A 13,406-nucleotide genomic window follows, 5' to 3' on the forward strand; every position below is an offset into this window, starting at 1 on the left:
TTCCTGTGACATATTTGTGAGAGTTACAGACATGTAGAGGAAAAAAAAAATGTCCTCTGACATAGGAGTCTAGGTTCACACACTAAATAGAAGAGTGAGACATTATGACACCAGTAGGCTTAAAGAAAGAAACAAAGAGTCACAGATAAAGATAGATAAGTGTAAGCCAGGACAGATAGACTGATGGACATATATATGGATGTTGTCCATGATATGAAATGTCATTTGACACAGTTGAACATTTCTAGAACACACAGCTTTGAACATCTGGAAAGTCAGGGACCATGAATACGTTAGATGGTTTCAGTGGTGAGGGAAGTACTATAATATATAAAACCCCAACATCTGAAATTCTAAGTGTTAGATCAAAGCAGCTGACACTGTAGAGGAGCTCACCCACACCTTATCTCCTACTAGTGACTTCCCCAAATTGCTTAGCTCCTAACCTGTAGTAACCCCAAGGTAGGCTGGGACTTAGGATCAGTTTCCTAAATTATACCTTATATCCTATATATCCTATCTAAGTAATTTCATGCCTTCACTAGTCTCCTAAGCTCAGAAACTCCTTCCCTTGAGCTCTGAGACCCTTTCCTTCTAACATCTATAAATATAAAGATTTTCTTTTGCCTGCAGGTTGCTGGTAGATCTCTACCATATTCCAGATTGCCCTGATGTGAGTGGCCTGTATTATGTAAAGGATCTGGTCACTCGGAATCTGTCCCAGCACATCTCTCTAACAAACCTAGACATAATCTTTAATATTTAAAACACTAAGCTGTACTGGAGAGACGCTCAGCAGTTGAGAGCACTTGCCTGTTCTTCTAGAGGAACCAAGTTCGGTTCCCAGCACCCAAGTAAGGCAGCTCACAACAGCCTAGAACTCTGGCTACAGGGAGTCAGGTGCCGTCTTTTGGCCCTGGCATCCAAATGCACACTCACGCACAGACACATAAATAAAAATAAATATATTTTTTAAATCCACTAAGGTGACTCTATCAAGAAGAAAAGTCAAGAAGGCCAAGCAGATGCTTTTCTAGGAAGGCGTGCAAAGGATAAGTGAGAAGTATATTCTCACGTGGGAGCTCAGGAACAATGGCCATACATCATCCAAAGCTTAGGCTTCTGAGAGGACAGGGATAGGGATGCACAATGACATGGGGGAAGGGACATCAGCAAGATGACCCATAAAAGAAACAGAGAGGGTCTCTGCATTCACATCACGGTTCAAGAGAGGCTGCGGGGGGGGGGGGGCAGCTTCCTGGGCATCCACAACTTGGCCCAGAATAGAACATACAGACTTCTTGTAGCAGCCGGGCAGGATGCCTGAGGGCTAAGGGTACTACATCCCTGTCCCTTTTTGCTTGGGATGGGATTCTGCTACCTGTTTTCCTTGGGGGTGTCTGCAGTCCTGGGTTCTTTCTGCCCAAGCCTCTTTCTTTGCCTATCTCCTCCCAAGCTTCAGCGACACAGGAGAACCAACGTCCCTCTCCAGCTGACTGCAGCTCACTGGTGCTCATGCCTCACTGTGTTTCCTTCATTATCTCCGGCTTGTCTGATGGCAGCTTGGCATCTGCTTCCTGGAAAACCTGAAGTGTCACGCAGGGCATCTGTGGCTCTGCTGGGAAGGGAAGCTGGGTGTTGGCGTAGCACCTGTCACTACCAGGGCCGCCAGCTGTCTCAGAGCTTAAGAAGACAGTGTCAGGCCACCCTTTTTGCTACTACTTTCTAGTAAAGAGTAACTGAAGAGACCATGCAGATCTGCCAGTCTGAAGTCAGCCCTGGTCTGCACAGCGAGACCGTGTCTCAAATGAAAACAATAAATAAATAAAAATCACATTTGAACCAGGCTAAGCTATGTGGCTGCAGATTGCAGAGCCAAGGAAGTAGAGCTGTCCAAGACCATTAGAACTCAGAATATTTGGCGAGTCCCAGATGCCACCTTCTCATAAAACTATCCAAGGAATAAAACCATATGGCCACATCCATCACAGCGATGCCTACTCTCTGGTACCAATTTCTGTACTCATTTGATTTCCTACTGCTGTCATAAACACCCATGACCAAAGGAAACTTGGGAAGGAAAGGATTTATTTCGGTGTACAGATCCAATTCATCATCAAGGGGTGCCAAGGCAGGAATCCAAGTTAGAAACTCAAAGCAAAAACTAATAGGGAATGCTGCTAACTAGCTTGATTTCCCTAGCTTGCTCAGCACCCAAAAGGCTACATTTTTAGTGGATTGTTTATGATATGAGATAGGGCCTTACTATGTAAGCCTGGCTCCCTGGAACTCTCTTTCTAGACCAGACCGGTCTTGGATTCAAAGCAATCTACCTATCTCTACCACCTGAGTGCTGGGATTAAAAGTGTGCAACACCACATCCAGCTAAGGTTTGGGTTTTTGTTTTTAGACAGGATCTCACAATTGGTTCAGGGTTATTAAGAACCCTCTGCAATCATCTTGTCTCAGCCTCCGGAGCCACCACACTGAGTTTGTCTAAGGTGTCCCAGCTATTATTAGACCACCATCCTTTCCAACTTGTTCATGTAGTGTAGACGATTACATACTACACACATGTCTGCTTTACATTCAAGACACACACACACACACAAGAGAGAGACAGAACTGAAAAAGCCTAGTGTTTCTCCCCAAGATCTAGGAAATAAGCACAATGACCGAGTACTACTCTAAACAAATGTTAGAAAATGGAAGGGTGTGTGTGGGGGGGAGTTAGAGAGGGGAGAAAGAGAAAGACAGAGGTGGGAAGTGGGAGGAAGAAAGAGCTGCCTGCCAGTATGCGGGACTGTGATCTCCCATAACTCAAAGCCACTGTTGACTGCCCGGGGCATGTTCATCTTGACATCAGATGATCCATCCAGGAGAGGCCTATCCTGCTCCAAGTCTTTCAGAGTCCTCACTGAGTCAGCTGCACTAATGGGCCAGAACTGCTCCAGAGGAGTCAGCCCTCTAGCTTGGTGCACATTAGCTGACGTGAGGTTCCCAGGAGCACAGGGGGACACAGTGGGCTTGGGGCTGAGGGGAAGGAAATGCTACTTATAGTTTGAGAAACTAGTATCTGTAGCTGGAAGTTTTCCTGTGTCCCACCCAGTCCTGCAGCCGCTCGAACCCAATTAAACACACAGAGGCTTGTATTACTTGCAAACTGTGTGGCCTATGGCAGGCCTTTTGCTAGCTAGCTCTTATATCTTTTTTTTTTTTTATAAAGATTTATTTATTATGTATACAGTGTCCTGCCTGCATGCCAGAAGAGGGCACCAGATCTCATTACAGGTGGTTGGGAGCCACCATATGGTTGCTGGGAATTGAACTCAGGACCTCTGGGAGAATAGCCAGTGCTCTTAACCGCTGAGCCATCTCTCCAGCCCTAGCTCTTATATCTTAAATTAACCCATTTCTGTTAATCTATATGTTGCCACATGTTCTGTGGCTTTACCTGTGTGCCATTACATGCTGCTCCCTGAACAGCAGGCTGATGTTTCCTCACTCAGCCTTTCTGCCTTCCCACAATTCTCCTTGTTTGCTTATCCCACCTATACTTCCTGCCTGGCTACTGGCCAATGTAGCTTTGTTGGAAGAAGTACGTCACTAGCATCAGGCTTTGAGGTCTCAGAAGCTCAAGCCAAGCCTAGCAGCTCACTGTCTTCCTGCTGCCTTTGTATTCAGATGTAGAACTCTCAGCTACCTCTCCAGTACCATGTATTCCTGTGTGCCATCATGCTTCCCACCATGAGGACAAAGGGTTAAACCTCTGAACTGTAAGCCAGCCCCAATTAAATGTTTTTCTTTATAAGAGGTGCCATGCTCATGGTGTCTCTTCATAGCAATAGAAACCCTAGCTAAAACAGGTATATTATTCACTTAGGATCTTTCACAGATGCTAGCTAGCATGCATTCTCCAGCAAAGTTGCCAATAAGGACATGTAGCTCTGTGTGTCCAGAGCAGAACCACCTTCATTATGAGTAATGGCATTCCCAACTCTAATGTTATAGTATGGAGAAGAATGGTGGCTGTCGATCATGGATACTCCCCCCTCACCTATGGCTGTGGTAATTGGTCTCTGATCCATCAGATCAAGCAGAAAGAATTCTTTTCTGAGACATTTCTAAATGGAGCATGAAGGAGAAAGATGCTTATTTCTGGTAAGGAAGCCATAAAGATGCAGACATGGGGCTGCATGGCAAGCATGGCAGAGAAGTGTAAGGGTCTGTTTGTAAAGAAAAAGATATACTGGGACAGAGTCAGCTGGTCTTGGCTGTTTCTAAATTCCCTAAATCCAGATCAAACCACCCATCCCATTCTTCGCTGATATGGATAAATGCATTTCCTCTTGCCAGGGGTAGTGGTACACACCTGTAATCCCAACACTGAGGCTGAGGCAGGAGGATCATGAGTTCAAGTTTAGCTTGGGATGCATAGGTGAGCTATACCTACTTTAAAACATAATAATAATTTAGGGTTGGAGAGTTAGCTCAGCGGTTGAGAACACTTGTTGCTCTTGCAAAGGACTCAGGTTCAGTTTCCAGCACCCACATGGTGGCTCACAACCATCTATAATGCCAGTTTCAGGGGATCTGATGCCCTCTTCTGATTTCCACCAGTATACCAGGTATGCAGGCAAAACACTCAAAACATAAATAAATATTTAAAATAATTTTTAAAATATCGTTCTTATGCATTAGCTACTTCAAGTTGGACTTCAGCTATTTACAACTTATCAGTTGACTTTTCATGGTGTGTGTGTGTGTGTGTGTGTGTGTGTGTGTGTGTGTATGTGTACTATGCTAGGCCAGTGCTCTTCTAATAAGCTACATCAGCTTCATGATCTTTTATTTTATTTTAATCTATCCTCCATGAAAACCAAGGACACTAAACTTAAAAATGCCCATGGTAATATTTACACGTTTTCTAATTGGCAAAGTTAAGGAGATAAGTATTTCTGACATCTATATGCATAGAAATGCATATTATGACCCCTCTTTCACAAAAATTAGGTCTTAAAATGTTTATAATCCTACCCAGATCCCACTTGCAAAACCAGTTTTGGATATCATGATATATCAATCAGCTCATATAAATCAGTCTTGTGCTTTGCTTGGTGGTGTCAGAAAAATTCATTCTCTGTCCAAAGTGCATTTTCTTCATTGACTGCCATTGGTAACACAGCATCAATGTAATCTCATTGATAGAATTTTCTTTTCTGGGAATTGAATATGTAAGAAGTTGCTCAACCACTGAGCTACAGTCACTGTCTTGGGAGTTTTAACATAGTCCAGGCTGGTCCTGAACTCCTGATCCTTCTGCCTCTACCTCCTAAATGCCGGGACTACAGGCGTTCCCTGCCATGGCCCTACCTCACATGGCCCTAGACTTCTTATTTAGAGTCAGCAGACCTTTGCTATTGACTTTTCATATGGGTTTTGAAAGAAGCTGAATGTACTGTTTTTCAATTCCATGATAAAAAATTATATCAGACTATTGGCAGAATTCCTCTTAAGTTGCACCACAAAAGAGACCTATCAGTCATGTGCCTGACAGACTATGAGAGGAACTTAACATTCTGTAGTGTGGACAGTACTGAGAAAATAGGAACCCTGACTGCTTCATTCATCAAGAGTTATAAAAATAGTAAGAAACAGCAGTAGTATTTAGGCAGCATGTAATTAGACTAGGGGTATTACCTAAGCATTTAACACTGACTGTGTGGGGATCTAGGATGGGTGTTTCATGCTCTTTGCCTCGTATCCAAAGAACTGAAAATAATGGCTCAGACAGATTTGAAAAAATTACTGAGATAATTTTATTGGAAGCAAAGTGATAGTACAGATTAAAGAGGGATACACTATCAAGGTCAACAGCGGTCCACAAAAATGAGAGTACCTTCAGGTTACAGCTTGGGGTATCTTTTTATGGGGTCTAAAGGAAGGGAAGGCTGGCTACAAAGGCATGTGGTTTGGATGGTTCTCTATTTTGATTGATAGATTAAGATATAGATTTACTTTCTTACTGCATATGTCCCTTTCTATAATAAATCTGATTCTAATCATATGTATATCCAATTATGCATATGCAGAGGATGGTAAACAGGAAGGACACAGTTTGCCACAATTATAAAGGCTTATAGAATGAATGTTTTGGTCCATGATTTTGAGTACTGCATAGATCTGTGTAGTCTAAAAAGATATGGCTGAATTTTATGTCACCTTCATGGTAGCTTTTAATAAAGTGGCAGGTCTATAACTCAAAATAAGTTAATATTTTTATGTATTATTAAATTGGGATTATTAGTTCAATAAATTTGTTTGCCCCTTCTACAGACTGGATGATCTTGTCTCCTCAATTTGGTGGTATTGGGAGGTGGGACCTTTTGTAATTGAGAGCCCTCGTGGATGGAATTAGTGACCTAAGAAGAGCTGAAATATCTAGACCTGGTGGAAATACAGCTAGGTGACTGCCTGTAAGCCAAGTCACAGGCCCTCACCTGACACAGAGCCGCCAGTTCCTTGGCCTTGGGCTCTCCCACCTGCAGAACTGTGAGAAATAACTACATAAACTGTGGTTGCTGTTTAAGCCACCGGTATGTGGGTCCCCCACCCCACTTTTGTGATTCAAACATTGGACTCTGTCGATGCTAGACAAATGCCACACCTCTCATGTACATCCCCAGCACAGTATTTTTGTTATAGCTGTCTGAAGGGACAGAGACACCCTCTAAAAGAACTTGTCTGCTCTCATTAACTTAAGTTAAAATACAACAAAATTTGAAAAGCAGTCCGGGCTTACAGCAGCTATACCCAGCTCTCAGAATCAATACTCCTTCCAGCTCTTAGCCCCAATGCCCACTCCATCCATGTTTCAGGCAGCAAGAGGGAGGGCAACAAAGAATGTGACTTTGATAGAAAGCAAGGGAAGGGCACACATGATTGAATGAGGTTATTGGGCCAGACCTTCTGTTGGCTGGGGTGTAAGCTAGGGTACTGGATGTGAGACTTTGATCATGTGCAAAACAGATCTGGCAGAGGGCAAATGCACAATAAAATAATTCATCCTGAAGAGTTTAATTGGCTTTAAGTTTTTAGGTCAGAAAACATGTCATTCCATAAAACAAAATGAGAGTTCTGATGAACTAGACAAAAAGAGTTTCAGTTTTACAAATGGAAAAGATTGCAGAATGCAGAAATAAAAAGTGAAATGCAGACTGATCATTTCAAAGTTACTTTCTTTGTGGGGTGTTGTAGCTAAAGTTTTCCGCCTTGCCCACAGTCAGGACAAATCTTTGTCACCCGCCAGTCCCACAGCCGCTCAGACCCAACCAAGTAAACACAGAGACTTATATTGCTTACAAACTGTATGGCCGTGGCAGGCTTCTTGCTAACTGTGCTTATAGCTTAAATTAGTCCATTTCCATAAATCTATACCTTGCCACGTGGCTGGTGGCTTACCGGCATCTTCACATGCTGCTGGTCATGGCGGCGGCTGCAGTGTCTCTCTGCCTCAGCCTTCTGCTTCCCAGAATTCTCCTCTCTCCTTGTCCCACCTACTTCCTGCCTGGCCACTGGCCAATCAGTGTTTTATTTATTGACCAATCAGAGCAATTTGACATACAGACCGTCCCACAGCAGGGTGTGGGCAGAATAGATAACTTAGAAGATCACTTGCCCAGCATGTAGAAGCCCTGGGTTTGATCCCTAGGGTTACAAAACAATAGATTTTAACAACTCCCTAATGTCAGGTTACCTCTGTGTGTTAGGACAAAAGGAACTTCATTGTTATGTCAATAGAAATTAGCATGTTGCCTCTCTGACTGGTTTGTTCAGAGGCTGGGTCTCAGGCTAGTGCAGCCTCAGGTACACCAGGCTTTGCTACCGCATCTGGCTCTAACCTTGATTTTTTTCTTTTTTGTTTTTTGAGATAGGGTTTCTCTGTGTAGGCCTAGCTGTCCTGGAACTCTCTGTAGACCAGGCTGGTCTCAAACTCAGGAGATCTGCCTGCTTCTGCCTCCGAGAGTTCTGGGATTAAAGGCGTGCACCACCACCACTGCCCAGCTATCTGATCCTGAAGGTCAGATAAACAACTTAGTTTCAGCTTGGTGGTGTACAACTATAGCATTGGTGACCCCCCCCCTCCAAGCCTAGAGTAGTACAGTAGCTTAGTTTAAAACAATGCCTCCTACAATTTTTATTTAACAGATTCTAACAACTCAGATGATAAATGCTTGCAGCAATTTGAGAGGTTAAAGTATTGGTAGGGCAGGTAGGAGGCAAGGGGTAGGGGTTGGCTTATAACCCACTACAGGAGGGAAGTGACAGTTACGGCCTAAAGAAATGTCTCTGCTGTTGAAAAGAGATTTAGGACTGGGTTTCAAGATCTAGAGAGTTCTCTGTATCCATCAGTATCCTCCATCACTGTCTCTCTGGCTTTGGAAAAGAACAGAGATTACCATCTGAGACTGATGGAAGTACCAAGAAGATAAGTGATAAGGATAGAAATGTTAAGGTAGAGGCTTAAGGCAGTTCATTTCCTTTGGATCTAGTGGAACTCTAAATGATGAGGAGGGACTATCTGCAGAGGGAGGCAGGTGCGGCGGTGGTGGGGCGGGACATTAGAATACTGGAAGTGTGAGGAGGCAATGGAAAGGTGTTCTTTTCTTTACAAGAGCAGTTCCAGCAAGGATCCTCTAAAACAAGGCAAGGGAACTCGGAGCAATGGAGAAGCCAATGGAAGCACCGTGTGTAGGGTCAAAAAGTCTGACCCAGATTTAGAAGTCATTAAATGGATCATCTACTTTGGTAGAAGACTGTAACAACTTGGGCAGGAAGTATTTGTTAGTAACCAGAAAAAAGACCAGGGTATGTTGGTGTGTATTAATATGCTCTTGTTTCTGGTTTTTCTTTTTCTTTTTCCTTTTTTTCCGGAGCTGAGGACCGAACCCAGGGCCTTGTGCTTGCTAGGCAAGTGCTCTACCACTGAGCTAAATCCCCAACCCCTTGTTTCTGGTTTTTAACTTATCATAGTTTCTGATTTTAGATTCTCAAAGAATCTCATATTTAACACATCAATAATGAAGCTTTTATATGGCAATGCAAAGCTGGTTTAAAGCTCAGAGATTCCCCCTGCCTCTGCCTCCCTTTTAATCCCTCCTGAGATTAAAAGTAGGCACAACCTGCCGGGCGGCGGGTAGTTAGTGGCACATGCCTTTAATCCCAGCATTCGGGAGGCAGAGCCAGGCAGATCTCTGTGAGTTCAAGGCCAGTCTGGTCTACAGAGCAAGAGCCAGGACAGGCACCAAAACTACACAGAGAAACCCTGTCTTGGAAAAACAAACAAATAAACAAACAAAAAAGTAGGCACAACCACACCTAGCCATTCCTTATTCTATATTAGAAAAAAGAAACCCTACAAATTCCTGAAATTGATGATTGATAGAAATATTCATGTATTCAAAAATAAACAAGGACTTAAGAAGAAACAAAATACAAAATGACTGGAAAGCAGGTGGTAAGATCGTGATTATTTACAGATAAAAATTTTTCTATCAAGAAAATTCAGGCAAATGGACATTAACTTTCCTAAGAAAAACATAAATATGGGAAGTTATTTCTAGTACACCCTGTATTATAATTTGATAGGAGGCGCCACAACATATACCACAGATTATGTGGCTTCAGAAAATATTAAATATTCAATAGTTATAGAAGAAAAAGTACAAGATCAAGATGTCAGCAGGGAAGATTTTTTGAGGTATCTCTCCCAGGCTGGAAGATATATGCCCTATCCTGTATCCAGTCTGGTAGATAGACACCCTATCCTGTAACTAGGCTGGTAGATAGATGGCTTATACTGTAACCAGGCTTGCAAATAGATATCCTATCCTGTTACCAGGCTTGTAGGCTGGTAGATAGATACCCTATCTTGTATCTAGGCTGGTAGATAGATAGATGCTCTATCTTGTGTCCAGGCTTGCAGATAGATACTCTATTCTGTTACCAGGCTTGTAGGCTGGTAGATAGATACCCTATTTTGTATCCAGGCTGGTAGATAGATGCTCTATCCCATATCCAGGCTGGTAGATAGATGCCCTATCCTATATCCAGGCTTGTAGATAGATGTCCTATCCTGTTACCAGGCTTGTAGGTTGGTAGATAGATACCCTATCTTGTGAACAGGTTGGTAGATAAATGTCCTATCCTGTATCCAGGCTAGTAGATAGATGCCCTATCCTATATCCAGGCTAGTAGATAGATGCCCTATCCTATATCCAGGCTAGTAGATAGATGCCCTATCCTGTATCCAGGCTGGTAGATAGATGCCTTATCCTGTAACCAGGCTTGTAAATAGATACCCTATCCTGTATCTAGGCTGGTAGACTTGTTCTCTATCTGCATCTGCCCAATATGTAAAAGTGGGTCCAAATCTCTTCTTATAAGGGCTTCAGTCAGACTGGTTTAGACTCCATCCTCATGTCCTCATTTAAATTTAATCACCTTGTAAAAAGCCATACTTCCAATTAGTCACATTCTGGGCTACTCAGAGTTCTGATTTCAAAATATCAATTTGAAAGACTGTCACAACTCATGACAAAACATCTTCAAAAAAACATATAAACTCCAAGATGAAAGCAGGGCATGATGTCACACAAATGGAATCTCAGCAATTGAGAAGTAGAAACAGGAGGTCCTGAAATTGAAGGCCAGCCTAGGCTACATAAGACTCTGTCTCTAAAATAAATAAATACTTGAATAAGTTGAGATATATACTATGCTCTTGGTGGAAGAATTTTACTGTTATAAAATTGCAACAAAAACCTGGCTGGCATCACGGCATGTAGCTGTAATCTCAGCACCTGAGAGGTAGAGGCAAGAGGATCAGGAGTTCAAGGTCACTCCCAGATACACAGCAATTTTGAGGACTGCCTGAGCTACAAGAGATTTATCTTTAAAAAAATAAACTATGGGGTTGGAGATTTAGCTCAGTGGTAGAGTGCTTGCCTAGCAAGCTCAAGGCCCTGGGTTCGGTCCTCAGCTCTGAAAAATAAAATAAAATATAATAAAAAAATATCAATTTATTCTAAGCTACTGCAGCCAAATTCCATGGGATATAGTTCGATCCTCTTTCCCTCCCCCTTTCATTTTGTTACATTATATTTAATTGTATTTTATTAGAATTAAAGTACGGATTTATTTTAGGCTATCCTTTCTCAGTCCATGTACCTTAAGGCTAAGCTCAACCAAGCTAGGCAAATGCTCTACCCCTGAGCTATTCCTCCACCCCGCTCCCCACCCCCAAGAAGACAGTTTCTCTTCTGTCCTTAAAGATCCGGCTCCATGGGCTGTGGTGGAAGGAGGGGGTGGGGAAGCAGCAGCAGGTCTAACCAGTGTAGGGTTTCCATTCTTTGAGATTTCATCATGTCGTGCTGGGAATGGCACAGCTCCGGCAGAAATCTGGCTTTGCACCGATCTTGGGAAGCATGTGGAAGACACTTGCTTCTGAAATGTCTCGGACAGCTGCGGCCATGACTGTTTCAAATAACCAACTTCTTAATGGTCTTGACTCTGGGCCCATACCAGGAGCAATTCATGAAGTGAATAAGACTGCTTGCAGCCTTTTCTGGAACAGCCACTGTTCTCTTTTTATCATCTTGGAAGCTGGGGCCTGGGAGACCTGTGCATCCATCTGTGCTGACAATGAACTATCCCTTTAGTTCCTTCTGGTCCCACTTCCCTGGTACTCAAAATAGGCATGACACACCATCCAGATCAACCTTTAGAGATGGGATTTTTCCATCTTCCTTAAAGTTTATAAATACTGTATTTCATAACTGTATCAGGTGAGCTGGGTCAGGGTAAGTACTGTAATTAGTTAATTCATCATTGATAAAATAAGGATGAAAACAATACTTACCTTACTATTATCAAATTTAGATTTAGTGACTTAAAAACTCAGACACCTTTAATCCTAGCACTCTGAAGGCAGAGGCAGGTGGATCTCTATGAGTTTCAGGATAGCCAGGGCTACACAGGGGCAGTGGTGGCGCACCTATTTAATCCCAGCACTAGGGAGGCAGAGCCAGGCGGATCTCTGTGAGTTCTCTCTACAGAGTGAGATCCAAATCACAGCATCAATGAAAGGATGATAATTGGAGCTGGTTGTGGCACTGGCTACTGTGTGGAAAGGTCATGGTCATGACAGAACCCAGTGTTAGTTTTTAGAGCTTTATTAGGAGGGAAACGGGGGTAGGGGGAGTGGGGAGGGGAGGAAGAGAAGAGCCAAGCCTGGAGAGAGAGATGGGGGGCGGGCAGCAGAGCAGGGAACAGAGAGAGTGTGGGGTCTGCGTCCGGCTTTTTAAGGCACGTACATAGTCGCCAGTGCCCCCTAATGACATAAGACGCAAGACGCCGAGCTGCGCATGTGCATAAGTGAGGGCAGGATCCTAACAGAGACCCCATCTGAAGAAGATGGGGGAGGGCAGGAGACTCTCCATTATTTCCCCTTTTACGTAGTTCTTAAAGTTGTTCTTTCCTGTGGCTTAGGCACTGTACTTCTTTTCCAAATTATGATATTTAGAAACACTCGCTGTTTTATCAATGATAACCTACATGTCCATCAGTAAGAAAAACTCAATAATAGATGTTAATGGCGTGCCAGAATATTATAGAGACAAAGGTAAATGTGTAGATAAAAATACATTTGATATCAAAGAATGATCAGGGATGGAGAGAGAGATGGCTCAATGGTTAAGAATACTTGATGCTTTTGCAGAGGACATGAGTTCCAAGGTTACTAACATCCATGTTGAATGGTTTACAACTGCCTGTAACTCCAGTTCCCAAGGATCTGACACCTTCCCTGACCTCCTCCAGCACCCAGACCGACAGGTCTATATGAAGATACAAATCCATATAAATAATAAAATTAAAAGAGACTGACCATGGTTGCTAAATTAAGTTGAAAAAGTATGCTATGTTCCCAACCATATCCATTTCGAAATTGTCAACGGAAGACAGAAGCCTCTTAGGAAATGAGGCAGCACGCTGGGGTGGTGGCACAAGTCTGTGAGCCCAGCTACTCAGGACAGCAGCAGTGAGGTGGAATCAAGTCACCAGGAAGGGCAATATAACTGGATGTGTCTCAGTCTAGCATTTCAAAAAGGGGAGGTGGATGTAACTTAGTTTCAAAGTACTTGCCTAGTGTGTGAGGCCCTGGACTTGTTTCCAAACACTGGGGGGGCGGGGATGAGGCAGTGTCCTTTCCTGTGATAAATAGCACCTTGATTTAAGGCAGAGTTTCACTGTTTTCACTTCGGTTTTCCAGAGTGCCAAGATTACAACCATGTAATGCGCACAGTGTGCACAGCTCTAAATGTAAGTTTTGTATGAAAGCAAAATAA

This window comes from Peromyscus maniculatus, chromosome 22 (genome assembly GCF_049852395.1).
Source record: "Peromyscus maniculatus bairdii isolate BWxNUB_F1_BW_parent chromosome 22, HU_Pman_BW_mat_3.1, whole genome shotgun sequence".
Taxonomy (NCBI): domain Eukaryota; kingdom Metazoa; phylum Chordata; class Mammalia; order Rodentia; family Cricetidae; genus Peromyscus; species Peromyscus maniculatus.